Source organism: Gossypium hirsutum, chromosome D04, assembly GCF_007990345.1.
Source record: "Gossypium hirsutum isolate 1008001.06 chromosome D04, Gossypium_hirsutum_v2.1, whole genome shotgun sequence".
NCBI lineage: Eukaryota > Viridiplantae > Streptophyta > Magnoliopsida > Malvales > Malvaceae > Gossypium > Gossypium hirsutum.
Window position 1 is genome coordinate 15,766,175 of NC_053440.1, and position 15,978 is coordinate 15,782,152.

General features: G+C 33.2%; 1 non-coding gene across 1 annotated transcript; it reads right to left on the minus strand.

Moving 5' to 3' along the window:
* Positions 1–349: 349 nt before the first annotated feature.
* Positions 350–456, minus strand: LOC121216478 (small nucleolar RNA R71). Its single transcript, XR_005912659.1, has one exon. It is a non-coding gene; the product is annotated as a small nucleolar RNA R71 (small nucleolar RNA).
* Between the last annotated feature and the right edge of the window lie 15,522 nt (positions 457–15,978).

The window sequence follows — 15,978 nt, forward strand, 5'->3', positions numbered from 1 at the left end:
CACCCTACCTACATTAGACGTGGTGCGAGGAAGTATTGAGCAACCGACGATTAACACTAATAATTCCAAAATAAAAATGGCCACCATCCAGATGATCACAAATACACTACAGTTCAAAGGGAACATGATTGAAGACCCGAATCAGCGCCTAAATTTGTTCCTTCAACATTGTGATACCTTTAAGTACAACGAGGTATTTCATGACACAATGTGTCTCTGATTATTTTCTTTCTCACTATGAGATGACACAGTCGATTGGTTAGACTCATTAGAACCGAGTTCCATCACTACATGGAATCATTTTGCAGAAAAATTTCTCTATAAATCTTTCTTGATTAGTCGAACCATCCAACTGAGGTGAGAAATCGCCAATTTTAAACAAATTGAAGGAGAATCTCTTTACGAAGCATAGGAACGTTTCAAGACAATGCTAAAAAAATGCCCACACCATGGACTGCTTGCATGGCTCCAGATGCAAATATTCTATAACAGTGTTGACGCACGCATTAGATCTAACTTAGATAAAGCAATCGATGGATCTCTCATGTTCTATACGTACGAACGTGCTTAAAAATCATAGAAAACATGGTTATGAATTAGTACATATAGCCCAATGAGAGGTTCATGTACCAATCAAAAGCTCCAATGGAAAAAATAATAAACAGAGGAAACAATGGATGATTGCAACAAATCCTCGAGAAACTTGACCATTTGGAGACACTCATCAAGCCAATAAGAGCGAAGCTACATTCAGATGACCAACCAGAGGAGGAAATCTAAGCAATTAATAGGGGTTGAGGCCCCTATCCAAATACCTACAATCCCAGTTGGAGGGATCATCTTAACTTCAAATGGGGAGGCAACCAATAAGGTGCAAATCAATTTCAAAATCGACAAAAATCCCTTTACCAACCTTTGCCAATTCAACAATGAGCCATAGGGAATGACCATGCTACATATGGTCAATGATTCAATCTACTAGAGGGGAGATGAAAAAAAAGGTGAACATGCAACAAGTTCAAACAATATGCGGACGATTCAAATCCCAAATAGACAGCCACTATGACCAATGATCCAATTAATAACGATACTGCAAAAATAGAATGGTTAGAGTTTCCCTAGTAATATTGAAAATAATTCTCAGAGAAACGGGAAGGAACATGTAAAAGCAATTGCATTGCTATCAGGCAAGGAATTGAAGCCACCAGACAAACCAACAAAGGAAGAGGAGCAATTTGAGCACCATGAACTAAGTGAAGAGGCATCTGAATATGTGCCTAAAATCAAACTAGGAAATCATATTATGAAGGACCAAGACATGCGAGACTGGCATCTAAATTTGATTATTAACATGTTTTTAGTGCATTAGATTATGAAGTAGTGTAGCTAAATTGTGTTAAAATTAGTAGGAAATAGGTTTTTGATGACAAGGGGAGAGAGCTAGACATTAGTGGGATGCATGTACGAGCCACCAAAGACCTTTTAGAAGTCCTGGATAAGTAAAATCAGAGTTGTATCGTCACACCATGACCCTATGGCGTGACACAATCCTCGTGGACCTAAGAAAGTCAAAATTCGTAGTCATGTCATGCCACATCCTCTCTAAGGCGCAACACACCTTTGAGTTCAATACATATAGGGGAGAAACTAGTGTCATGTCGCGCCATGCATTCCATGTGGCACAAGGCACAAGCCAATTTTGGAAACTTTCCATTTTTACTTCAACGTGATCTTCAGATATTTTCACCAACATTGAACGGTAAGTAAATCCCTAGACCGCTTTTATATATTGACCTTAGGAGCTACCGTACCTTTTAAACTGTCATAGTCACTTAAAGCAACGTTCGTCACTCTCTTTTTTGGGATCTTACGAATCCTCTGCATACTTCGTGTTTCTTAACTCAAAAACCATGAACAACAACTGACACAATGAAGAATCCATTATTGATAATGTTGAAGATCTCTGAAACAAAGAGAATGAGAAATACTTGAGAGAAATTCAGTGAAGAGATTTACTTCCAGAGAGAGGTTTCAAACCTTTAGCATCTTTGACGAGGAAGATAAGAGATATATCAAAACACTCAGTTGGGAAAAAAATTGTACGCCTTCAAAAGAACCAGCATGCATCTCGATCATACAGGAGTTAGATGCCGCATTAAAAGAAGCCGAGAAAAATCTAGAAGGGGATATGCCATGGTGTCAGTTAATTATCTAGGGAAAAGAAGTTCTTGTATCACCATTGGAAATGTCAAGGTATTATGCCTCCCCTATATCTCTCTATGATTCTATACAATGAATAGATTTCTTACAATTTCCGAGAGAGAAAAAGGATGACATAATCAATCTTCTAAAAAATAGACAATGTGCGTGGGAACTATATCCCAGAACAAACTTCCTAACATCAATCCCACAAGCATAACTAACTTCAAAAGAAAGAATGTGGCTACAATTTATTAGTACTAGAGTTTTCTAGCCTTTGATATGTCAATCATAGACACGTTTCAAGCTACAATGTTGTATGTCATACTACAAAGAGAAAGACTTTATGTTGTTGCATGGATGTACTAGAGCATGTGTTTTGTGTCTGGAAAAATAAGGTTGAATTGCTTTTCCTGCATTTAGTAACAATCTTGTGTAAAAAAGTACAAATAGCAGTGGGAAGATCAAAAGGTTGCCTACCACCATCGAAATTGCTAATACACGAATCAAATTAGAAATATTTGGTGGAAAATAGGAAACAAAAGAGGGCCATTAAGTCAAAACCACATCTACGTACAATTTTTTTTACCTAACTTGGAATGGATGATTCAATGGATGCAAGAAATGAAACCAATTATGAAGAATACGCAAGGATAAAGAAGATGAATCGACCACAATTCTCGAATAATAATTACAAGGAAAAGAGCGAACTAAACAAGTGGAGGGAATTTAGAGAAAATGAAGATCCTAAAGAAAACCCAGAGGAGGAGTCAAAAGGCAAACTAAGCAAATCAGATGAAGCATCGGATCCTGATTACAACTAGTTTTAAACAATTTTATATAGTTGGATTTTTTACTATATTTTTATTTGGGATGACTTTTATTTTTTTTCCATTAGCTTTAATTAGTTAGGATTTAGTATTTTATATATAGGTTTATGTGATTTTTATTTTTCTTTGTAGGAACCCTACAATTTTCTACGGCACTACAATTAGGAACCAAAACTAAAAGGATGAGTAGTCCCACCAATTGCGATGCACTTATCAAGCCAACTAGGTAACCTCTTTCTTTTATAATTTTAGTTGCACATTAGGGAAAATGCACTGTATAAAGTGTGGGGGTGACTTAGAAAAATTTTATTTTTTTCTTTTCAGTTATTTTCTTTTCCTTGTTTTTAGTTTTAAATTTTATTTTTAATTGCATGTTTTTGCTTGAGCTTGTAAAAATACAAGTGATTGGTTAGGCGCATATATCTAAGTAGTTTGTTTAAATTGTAAATTTAGCCTAAAATTAAATAATCTGGTTGTTAATATTTAGACTAATTAGTTCAGTTTATTACACTGTAATTAGGTAAAAGAGATTAAATATACCAAGTGATAAATGTAGATAAGAATAGGTAATTATATTTGTAGAAATATAGGATGTTCGAATTAAAAAGAAAATACTTGGTAAAATCCATTATTATTGAAACAGTGCAGTATGATTAGCATAACCCTTATAAAGAGTGCTCGAGAAGAATCTCGATCATATTGGCAAATAAAAAAGTCATCATAAGGGTTATCGGAGCAATATTACTGCATATAGTTCAAAGCATGGATAAAAATAAACCGAGTAGAAGAAAATATTTGAATTGACAATACTCTGCAAAAATATAGGATGTTCAAAGCATGAATAAAAAAGGTTCAGTAATGCACAAGCTTCTCGGGATGTCAAAGCACCAAAGGAACGAGACAAAGCAGTATTTGGGTGTTGTGTCTCGCCACGCAAGGTGTAACAACCTATTTTTAGCGGTGTCAAAAATAGTGGTTTGGAGACCATGACTCTGACAAGTGGTTAATATTTTATTATTAATTTAATGTTTATATGGTTAAATTAAGGTAGTATTAAATTTTCGTTAATAAATTTTAAAGTTTAAATGGTTAATTAAGAAAAAGGGACTAAATTGAAAAGGGTGCAAAAGTTGAATTCTATTTGTTAAAATGACTAAATGGCTATGGAAAGGTAAGCTAGTGAACGTAGATGGCAATTATACCACATATGTTGATAGTGGATGTTTATGGATAGATTTTAATGAAATTTTGATGGTTTTAAAAGGTTAATTTTGGTAATTTGATAATTTAATTTAATGTTAAACAAAGAAAAGGGAAAAAAGGCTATCATCTTTCTCATTTTTCCGATCTCAAAATCAAAAATAGCCATTGAAGGAGGGGGAAGCTTCAGTTTTACAATTTTTTTTCATGCATGGTATGTATTTGAGTCTCGCTTTTATTGATTTTAATGTTTTGAGTTCGTTCTAGCTTAAACTACTTAACCTGGGGGTTAATTTGCAAAATTTTTAAAGGTTGAGGGACTTGCCATAGTTGAGTTTAAATGTTTTTTTGATGTTAATTGATAGATTATTAATCTTAGTTGTTAAACAAACTTTTTTTAAGTGGTTTTTGATGAATTTAGGGTTTAGAGACTTATTCATGAAAATAAAAACATTTTAAGGTAACATGATGAAATGATGATTTAATTAGATTGGTATGGGTCCTTAAGAAATTTAGCTAGCATGCATAGAGGGTAAAAATAGTATTTTTACAAGTTTCGAGCTTAAGGACCAATTTGTAAAAAATATTAAAATAGGAGGGTAAATTTGTAATTTTATGATAATATGAATTATGGATTGAATTGAATGCTTGATGTTAATTGAAGTAATTAATTGAATGTAATTATCTATTTAGATCAAGATAAACCACAACCGGACTTAAATCAGGGAAAAGCTAAAGCTTTGAACTAGACTTCAACTCGATTATTGCAACCATAGTTATCGAGGTAAGTTTGTATGGATTATAATCTTATTAATGATAATTTAATTGGTTATTTGTTATATTATGTTAGTATAAACTGACTTGGTTATATGAGTATATCGATGCTATGATTAAATGACAGATAAATCATCTCGTTTGAACCTTAAGAATTCTTAGGATACGAATGACATGTCATTAGAGATTTCATGTATCGGGTGCTGGTCTTGAATGTCCTACCAATGGCTGAACTTTTGCATTTGTTGTAGATTCTCCACAGCTCGTGTGAGCAGCATAGTGTAGCTAACATTCCGACCTACAGCTCGTGTGAATAGGCCCATTTCATAGCTCGTGTGAGCACTTTGGAAAAGGAAAGGTTACGGTTATATGGAAAGACACACTATGTGTGAGCATTCCTGAGTATCCGATGTAATTTTAAATGGTTCAATGGGTGAGTAAAGGTTTATGGCAAGGTATGTATACAATTGGATAATTAAGTATAATCTTATAAGAGGTAAACTTGATGAATGCAAATGAATTGAATGTAATTAAATGTTTTTATGATGGATAACATGTTCATGAAGATTCATTTGTGAAATGGTTCATTTTCTATATATATTATACATGAGCTTACTAATTTGTGAGTTGGTGATGTTGATAGGATTGTATTTAAACATATAAGTATGGTAATGATGCAATGCATATTTCATAAAAATGAGTTAAGAAGGGTAAGTTATGTTTTAGTTTAAACGAGCTTACTAAGCACTAGTTGCTTACGTAGTTATTTTTCTTTGTTTTGCAGATTATCAGAAGCTCGATCGGTTGGAAGCTTGTCGAAATCTATCACACTATCCAACAATCATTACGGTAGTTTTTTTGTTATTTTGGCTAAGGTTATAAATGGCCTGTATAGGACTTTTGTGTAATAGTAATTGTTGAATACGCTAGTGATCATCTTGGTATGAATATGTACTTTGAATGTTAAACTTATTGCTTAGACAATTTTATGATTTTTGGTCACCTTTAGGTACTTGTAATATATGATCTTTTTTGTATATTTAGTATGAAAAGTAAATGGTTTATAGTAGATGTCACTAGGTAACTAAATTGAGTATGTTTTGTGCTTGGCATGTGACATTATGGCCTTGTATTGTTTGAATTTGTTTTGGTTAAAATGTGGTGCCTTTGAATGGCATATTGGTTAGTTGAAATAAGTTGTTTAAATTTGGCATGTTTATATGTGTTTGAATGGTGTTTAGGGATATTGAATGTATGCACAATTGGAGTGGGTGATTAGGCAAATTTTGGCCTTGAAATGGCTTGTTTTTATGGTCAAGTTATGGAGCATATGACCTGGCTACACGGTCGTGTGTAATTTATTATTTCAAGTTAGTGAGTTACATGACCTAGCACACAGCCTGCGACATGGCCATGTGTCGCAAGTTAGAGAGTTACACAGTTTGGCACATGGCCTGTGACATGGCCGTGCGACCTAACTCAGTGAGTTACACGGTTTAAAACACGGGCTAGGACACGATCGTCTGTCCCTTTAATCGAGCATCACATAGCCTAGCCACACGGCCGTGTACCCCCTATTTTCAAAAATTGCTACTTTTTCCCAAATTTTATGATTTGTTTCAAATTAGTCCCAATTTGTTTCTAAACTGTTTTTAAGGCCCTAAAAACCCGATTTAAGGCCCAAATTTTTTGTTTTCATAGGTTTGTAATAAGTTTTAAGTAATTGTTATTAAATGAATGTATTTTTTTTGTTTGTATGGTAATGCTCCATAACCCTAATTCGACGACGAAAACGGGTTAAGGGTGTTTCACAAGGGGTGTGGCACAACACAAGGCCGAGATGCTGCCCAACTATTTCGAGTTTATTTTTGCCTGTGCATCAAACTTATATGAAAACCTAGGACATGCCAAAGACCTAATTTGGGCAGCCAATACCTCTAGAAATAAGACATTAGGGGTTGAATATAATCAAGTCATCCTAAACGCCTTCAAAAACCATCGTAGTTTAGAATTAGTTTTAGTTTATTTTCTTTTTGGTTTTTTAAATACTTTCTTGTTTTTCTAGTTGAATCTATTTTGATTCAAGGATTTGCTTATTTAATTAAATTATTCATTTTATATTTTCCTTTGCATTTGTTTTATTTTGTTATTCCAATCGAGAGATTTTCTACTCCGCTCCCCAGTCGATACTCAATCTACAATTATTCACATTTATTTTAGTTGGTATAAATTATGTGTTCTTAAACTATTAGGCTTGAAAACCTTAATAAGTTATCATAGGCTAGATGAGGTAGGGAGATAAGTAGAATCGAGTAAATTGTAATTTATCCAGGTTGAGAAAGTGAGGTCAAAAGATAAGCGAGTATCAACCAATCGAATAAGTTAATTAGAGCCGAAAGGTAATAATTTCTTAATGGATGACTAATCCACTCTAGACCCCTAATATGAAGTTAGTCGCAAACCCAGAAGTGAGTTAATCTTCCTGATTGGATTATCGGTTTAATTCATTTGTTTATTTTTCATTATTTATTTACTTTTGTTATTTATTTATTCTTATTCTTATAAATCTATTTTATGATCCCTCGTAATATAGGAAATAATTATTACTACTTAGACTTATTATTGTAAAAAGAGTTTTCATTAGTTATTCCATCCTCCCTTGGGTGCGATCCTCAGAATACTTCCAAGTATTTTACTGTATAAACTATATTATAATTTGATCCATGCACTTGTGGACACCATCGTTCTTAATTCTAATATTTTTGTGTTATATTTATTCTATAAACGATAACTCGTTTATAGGCGGTTAATAGTTCTACCCCTCGAAACATTTGCCTCTACTTAAGCCTCCATCGTTGCTTAACTCGACCTATTTCTTTCTTTTATACATCCCAAATGCAAGATTCCACTTCTCTTACGTGCCCACATCGTGACTTTCCTCAATTGGAATCCCTTTGATCCGCACAATTAGGCCTCGGCACACACACATTGAACATCAATTTGACCTTTAGTCTCACTGCCAACTGTGGTTTGTAAGCCCATTGGCTTACCTGCTTCAAAACTCTAGTAGGGCCCCTATGTCCTTACCAAGCCAACAAGTCAGGATGAAAAACACTACCAAAGTGCTTTAGATGTACCTCACTCATTACATTTACTCGTCCCAGCTGCCCAGTTTGCATCGCCACTTTTCCCCCAAAGTCCGATGCACCCCACCTTTCTCTTAGGTGGTAGCCCCATTAATTACTCAACAGACTTCATATTTGTTTGTCTCTCCTCTAGCATTTTCAAGGGGATCTTCATAGTATTCCTCTAATCTATAGAGTCAATTTTCTTTCCCTCATGAACATCTTCAGCTAGTTGGATTGGAGACAATACTTTTGTTCTGACCCTCATGTTTCTACTCACTCGCCCAATGTATTGTTGTTGTCAAGTATCCGATATGCATATACAATCAACAAAAGGAACCAAAAGATTATTAATCTTTTCAAGAAAACATAAGCCAAGAACAAAGTCGTAATCATCCAATTGAATTACCTTAAAGTCTTCCTTGCCTTTCCATTGACCGATCTGTAGCTCAACTCCTTGTGTTACTCCCATAGTTGGAACCTCTTTAGAGTTAACAATCTTGACCTTTTTAGTTGATTCAAGAACTAAGAGACCAATTTTACCAATGACTTTTTTATATATAAATAAGTCTGATGCCCCCGTATTAGTAAGAGCACACTTCCTTTGACCTACGATGTTGATGTCCACATACATCAACCCCTTCTGCTTGTGATCCCTTTTCGCTTTCGCAAAATTGAGTATCATTTACCCAAGATTCAAAGCCTCATTCTTTAGCTCCGGTTCCATTTCTTTACTAATAACGAAAGTCTTGGGTCGTTCTGGGAAATCCTACATCCTATGCGGACCATAACATAAGAAACACTTCACTAGCTTTTTCTTACTCTTTGCCCCTCTTAGCTTCGATCCCACGTACGATCACACCCAGCCTCATTGGCCCGTCTCTTGGCTCATCATCTTCCTTGATGGCAGAAAGCACGGACCGCTTCGGACAATCCCCTTACTATTAGGCTTCTTTTTCCCATTTTGTGGTTTCTCATTGCCAACACTATTGTTGCAATTCTCAACTTGTCCTTCTTCATCTTCCCCACCATTGCCCTTCCCTTTGGTCTTGGAAGACTCGAACTTGTATTTCCTTGGAACAAGCTCGATTAAGGACTCTACCATGATCATAGTTTTGGATAGTTCTTGGACCCCTCGATGTTTCAATTCATGCTTAACTCACGACTTCAACCCATCCATGAAATAGAAGAATGCCTCATTCTCACTCAGGTTCGTAATTTGGAGCATCAATTCATTGAACTCCTTTACATACTCTCAAATTGTGCCTTGTTGCAAAAACTGGTGCAACTTAGCTCGAGCTTCCTTCTTGTCATATTAAGGGTAAAATTGTTCCTTGAAATCTTTTTAGAACTCTTCCCAAGTTTCAATTTTTTCCTGATCACACCTTTCATCTGTGGACCTATGCCGCCGTCATAAAAAAGCAAAATAATTAAATTATCAAGTAACGGTATTTACCTTAGCATCATCATACTTGGTACCCACAGCACGAAAATATTGTACCATCTCCCACGAGAAGTTGTCTACTTCCCTTGCAAACCTTGCCCCTTAAACTTCTCCGGTTTGGGGACATCAATCTCCCCATTCAGTGTTGCACTCAACACCCCTTTACCTATAGTGGCTTGATAGACAACAAGCTCACCTTCAATTTCCTCCTGCAAAGCCATCACTAGGGCTTCATTTTCTTCCGTCATAATTGTCATCCCAACTTCAACAACATTATTCTTTTCTGTTAGCTTACCCACAACAATAGTAAGGAGCGTTTGTGTAACACCACTTGCCCAACCCAATCCCCAAGTCTGAGCTACGGGATGCCATATCAATTTTCTTAGCAAATTCCGTCAAAATACATTAAATATATCATTCAACAAAATTTGTGATAAAAAAACATTCATAATATGATTCACAACTAAATTAGAGCCTTAATCGAGCTTACTAAAGCTCTTTTATTAACCCAAGCATGAATAAGGACCAAATTTCAAAGTTTTGAAAATCCAAGGCCAACGTCTTGACATTGTAACACCCCTAACCCGACCTGGTCATCGAGACTTAGCAACTGAGTGCTACATTCGTTGTTAGAGCAACTACTGACAATTTCATAGTAAAAACATCATTTGTAACAACCCAAAAGTCAGTGGAGTCAGAAATGGTGGTTTCGAAATGCTATTTTTTTATTATAGAATTTGTGAATATTATTTATTAATAGATACGAAGTAATTATAGTATTATACTATGGTTTGGTCTAATAATTTTAATTATTTGGAAAGTTAGACAAGGTACAAGTGTATCGGTTCTAAAGTTAGTGATTTTGGCAATTGAGGTATTGGAACCTCATTTCAGTAAACCAGACTCGTAAATATTGTTATTAAGTATTGAAAAAGTTACATTAGAAGTGTATTTAATTTCGGTTAGATAGTTTTATCGAATTAGAGCTTAATTAAAGTTCAAGGGTTAAATTGTAAAAAGTAGTGAAAGTTTAATTACTATGTGTTTTTATTAATTAGAAATGGAATAAGGACTAAAGTAGTAATTCTACCACTTTATAATTATAGTGGACGGTGGTGGGGGTTTAATAATTTTTTTGTTATAAATTTAATTAATATATATTATAATATATAATTGATAAAATAATAATAACATTAATATAAAACATAGTTAGTGGGAAGAGAATGAAAATTTTTCATTCTTTCTTCATGCAAGCCGAACCCTAAGGGAGAAGAAGAAATATTCAACTAAGGCTTTTAAACATTTCAAGCTTTAATTGGTTAGTTAATTTAGTCCATTTTCTTATAATTTTTATATTTTCGAAATCTCGGTAGTTTAGGCTAGCTGACCTATATAGTATTTCCCGATACTGTTAAATTTTCTGAATGTTGCCATTGGTAAATAGTTGAAGTTCTAGGGCTTAAATAGATAAATATTAAGTTTAGTGTAAAAAACTGACCAAATTGTATAGTAAATTGTTGATTTTGAGCAATAGGGACAAAATTGTGAAAAATTTAAAATTTTAAGGTAGAAATGAGAAATAGTGAGTTAAATTAGGCTTAGTGTGAAATTGGTATAAAAATTAGGGTTTAATTTAGAAGCTATGTTAGTCCTAGTTTTAGGGACTAAATTGAATAAAATACAAAAGTTGTATAAACTAGCGATTTAGGGTGAATTGTTTGTGTAACAGCCCGATTTTTGCCCTAATCGGAACGGTGGTTTTGGGACCATGACTCTGAGTTAGAAAAATATTTTTAAAATTATTTTCTGTGTTTATTATGTGTGAACTTACTTGTGTGAAAATTTCGTGCATTAATTTCGTCGTTTGAGTGTCTCACTAAATAGTAGGATTAAATAGCATAAAATGAAAATTTAGTGGTTAATTTTAGAAGGGGCGAAATAGTGGATGTTCTTTTAATATGGAGGTTTTATGTTTCAGTTTTGCCATCTAATAAATGAATGGACGGCATATGGTTATAATATATAGTTTTTATATTAATTATAAAGGTTATAATAATAAATTATATATTATAAAGTTATTATAATAAAAACAAAACATAAGAAAGTGGCCATTTCATCATCTTTGTGCCGAATGAAAAGAGAAAGAAAATAAGAAAGCTAAGCTAGGTATTCGGCCCTTATTCAAGCAAATTAAGGTATGTTTTGGTTTCGTTTTTTGACAATTTTTACGTTTTTGAGATCGTTGCTTTGTGTTCTTCAAAACCCATGCTTTAATTTTGTGATTTGATGTTGATTTTGTAATATGTCATTGATGAATTCATGAGTTTTGTGATGTTTGAAAGTGAAATATGAAATATATGTGTTAGATTAACATGGTTTGTTTTTGAATTTTCGATGAATTTGAGTAAATTGGATTAAATTGTGAAAATAATATTTGGAGGGACTAAAATATGAAATAAATGAAATATATGGACTTGTATGAAGCATGTGAATATTTTGCCAAGCATGGGTAATGTGAAATTTTGTGTATTTTGTGTTTTATGCAATAGGGACTAAATTCCAAAACGTGTAAAATGTTAGGGGAAAAATAGTAATTTTCCTATTTATGTGCTTTTAGACTAAATTGAATAAATTTATGCTTAGATAAGTTTAATTTGAATATGTTTAGATCAAGAACCAAAGAAAACGGATTTGGATCGGGGAAAAACAAAAATAATCGAATAGTCGTTTATTTCCGTCCGTTGACATCCGAGGTAAGTTTATAAGCATTTTAAATGTTGTTAACTTTGATTATATGTGAATTATATATAGGTTGAATTGAATTCTTAATTATATATATGTTGGCCGAATGACTTTATGCTTGGGAGCAATGTTTTCGAGTTCAATTTGATCGAGATACGATGTCTGAAAGTTCCGTACGAACCTTAGGAATAGCTAGGATACATATGTCATGACATAGGATTTCATTGTGTGTTATCGTGTAAGACCACGTCTGGGACGTTGGCATCGATTTGTGATTAATGTGTAACCCTGTCTGGGTCAGTGGCTTCGCTATGTGATTACATGTAAGACCGCGTCTAGGACATTGGCATTGAACGATATGTTCAATTATCCAGGTCGCTTTTTAATTCTGAATGGTTCAACAGGCATTAATAGGTTAAGATCGAGTATAAAATCAAGTCAGAAATGCTCAGGTATGTACTTATAATAAGTTATGAAATTAAGGTAAGTTGAGTATTTGAATTGATGATATACAATTATTATGTAATAGGAATTATATGTTGGTATATTTAAGCATATATGTATTCGGCCTATTGATGTATTTGTATTGTGAAAAATAATGGTTATTTATACTAATGTTTAAATGGTATTCAGCCAAAGTACAATTTATACATAATTTATATGTTTTGGTTATATGAAATCGAGATGGAAGTGTACATGAGTTGATAATAACTTATTTCGATTTAAATAATTTATTTAATTTTTTTTCTGTATATGATTAAATATTTGTTTGCTTATGACTTACTAAGCTTTGATAGCTTTCTGTGTGTATTTGCTTTCTCTTTTTATAGATTTTAGAAGTTGGTTACGAGCTTGGGGATCGTCAGAGAAGCCTATCACACTATCGACTGTTTCAGTATATCTTTAAGTATGAACCCGGACTTATGGTTAATATGTTTGATTTTGGGATGTGTAAATAGGAGCCATGCGAAAATGGCTTTATCTTTATGTTTAAGCTTCATTCTATATGTTCTTGGTTAAATGTTCGATGTGTTTGGTTTCAATGATCCGATCATGGAATAAGTCTATTTGGTATGGTTGATAATTTGTATGATTGGTATTTTGATTATATTTCTTGTTTGGTTGCGTCATGAATAATTTATGAATTAGTTTATATTAGTAAGTTTAAAACATAGTATGTATGCTTGTGAGATTTTACTAAATGATTCAGCTAAAGAGTATGAAAGAGCATGATGTATATTCAACTATGATCTAAACTTATTTTGAAGTAGTGTTTATGCTATAAATTGGTTGAGGGATAAGTTTCGGTTGTGGTATGATGTTGGTTTGATGGAGATGTATGTTTTGTATTAAGAATTGGAGTCGAAATGATAGATGATATACCTATATGTTGGTCATGACATGTTAATTGAAATTATATACATGTTTATATATGTGCATATGTCATAATAGTTATTGTAATGAGTTGGTGGAGTAAAGACAAGTTGGTATGATATTTAGACTTACTAACCTGTCAATAAATTAGGTATACTATGAATTTATCAATTGTGACAAAAAATGATGATTGGTATAATAGTAAAATATATGTGAAATAATGGATGAGTTAATGCTTACTTTGGTATATAATTAAATGTTAATGTTGGACGTAAATTGCCGTTAAAATTTAGTTGGTGTTTTGGTTTTGCGGTTGTAATTTAGGTATGGTCTAGTATGTAAAAAAAATTCAAAAATAAATCTTGAATATCATTATAAGGATAATCTCATGGTTTACATTTATGTTTGTACTTTAAGGTATTTTTGTGTGGCTTTTAGACATGTATATTGAATTGTAAATACGGTATATGTTTGAAAAGAAATCATTTGGACTTTGAGTTATAAATCGTATATTTAGTGTGATTAATAATTTAAGTATTAATATATATTATCAAAATGTTATATATATGTAAATATGACCTATGTGATTATGTAAATGTACTAAAGTTGTATTTTCTTTAGCAATGCCTCGTAACCCTAATTCAGCGACGGATACGAGTTATGGGTGTTACAGTTTGTGTATTGAGGAAATGTGTTGTTTGCTTTATTCTGTAGCTAACGTCGACCCGAGTTCCTCAAAAAAGAAGGGAAAAGACAAGATCGTCGATGAATAGCTCGAAGTTTACGTTTTGCGTTTCTATAAACCGAACTATTTCAATTATTACATTTGTACATTGCATTACATGGAAAGTAATAAGGTAAGCTACAAAATTTATTTGGTGAGATATATTGAAGTGATTGGGTTGGTCATTTGTGTTATGGATTAAATTAATTAAATGTGAAAATACTGAATATTATTTGAAATGTGAATTTTATTTTGATATGGAAATGAAATATATGGTTATTTCTATTAAGTATAAAATAAAAGTGAAATGACTCATTTTAAAACTGTTATGAAATTTGAAGAATAAAACTATGAAATTATGGAAGTTAAATGTTTCTTTGCATATCTTTTATTGTATTTTAATATTGTATTTGAATATTCATATTATGTTTATATATTCAGATTATAGAAATACTGCTGAGTTATACTAAGTGTACGGTTTTGTTTTTTGTGCACAGGTTAGGTACTTATCGATTCGATAGTCTACTCAGCATCCAACGACCTTCCCGAACTCAAGTGATAGTGATGTTCTTATTTTGATTTTGGCATGTACCTAGGAAGTCTTGGTTGATAGTTGGTTGTTAATGTGATGTTATTTTGGTTTCAAGTGCAATGATGGTCATTTGTTTATATATGATTGTGATTGAAGCTATGCTTTGGTATGTTGCCTAGTTTAATGTTTGGTATGTCTTTTAGCTTAAATCTTGATAGCTTAAGTAGATAAAAGTTAGTTCAATATTGGCAAATTTGGTATGAATGAAAGTCTTGAATGGCTGACGTCTTGTTGATATGTTTGAAGATATAAAATGTGGTACCAGTGAGGGTACATTGGTTAGGCACTTAAGATGGTTGTTTTGGTATGATTTAAGCAAGTTTAATTGTGTTTTGGATAGGTTAAATGGCTGGTGAATTGATTGTATAGTGTCCAAGTAATCACCATTTGATAAACTTGAGTTTTAAGGTACATTTAGGTACACACGGCCTGGGACACAGTCTGTCACACGGCCGTGTGTCACATACGGGTTGGGACACGACCGTGTGTCTCAAGTCAGTGAGTTACACGGGCAGAGACACGGGTTGGGACACGGTTGTGTGTTCCAACTTCAAAAGTCACACGGCCTGGCCACACAACCGTGTGTCCCCTATTTTTAGGTATTTTGGAGATTTCCCTAAAACTTTCAGATTTGTTCCAAATGGTCCTTATTTCTTAATAGGCTATTTTTAGGGATCTGTAATGAAAAACTTTGGAAACATGCCTAACCATACCCATTTTTGTACACCAACTTAACCAATGGTCTAATTACCATATAAAGACCTCCAATTTAAAATTCATAACAATTGGACATCTCTAACATATAGAACTCAAGTTTTGCACTTTTTACAATTTCGTCATTTTGACTAAATTGAGTGCCCAAACGTCAAAAATTTCGAACAAAATTTTCACAAAATCATTTTGTGAAATCGCAGACCATAAAAATATAATGAAAATAATTTTTTCTCGTCGAATTTGTGGTCCTGAAACCACTA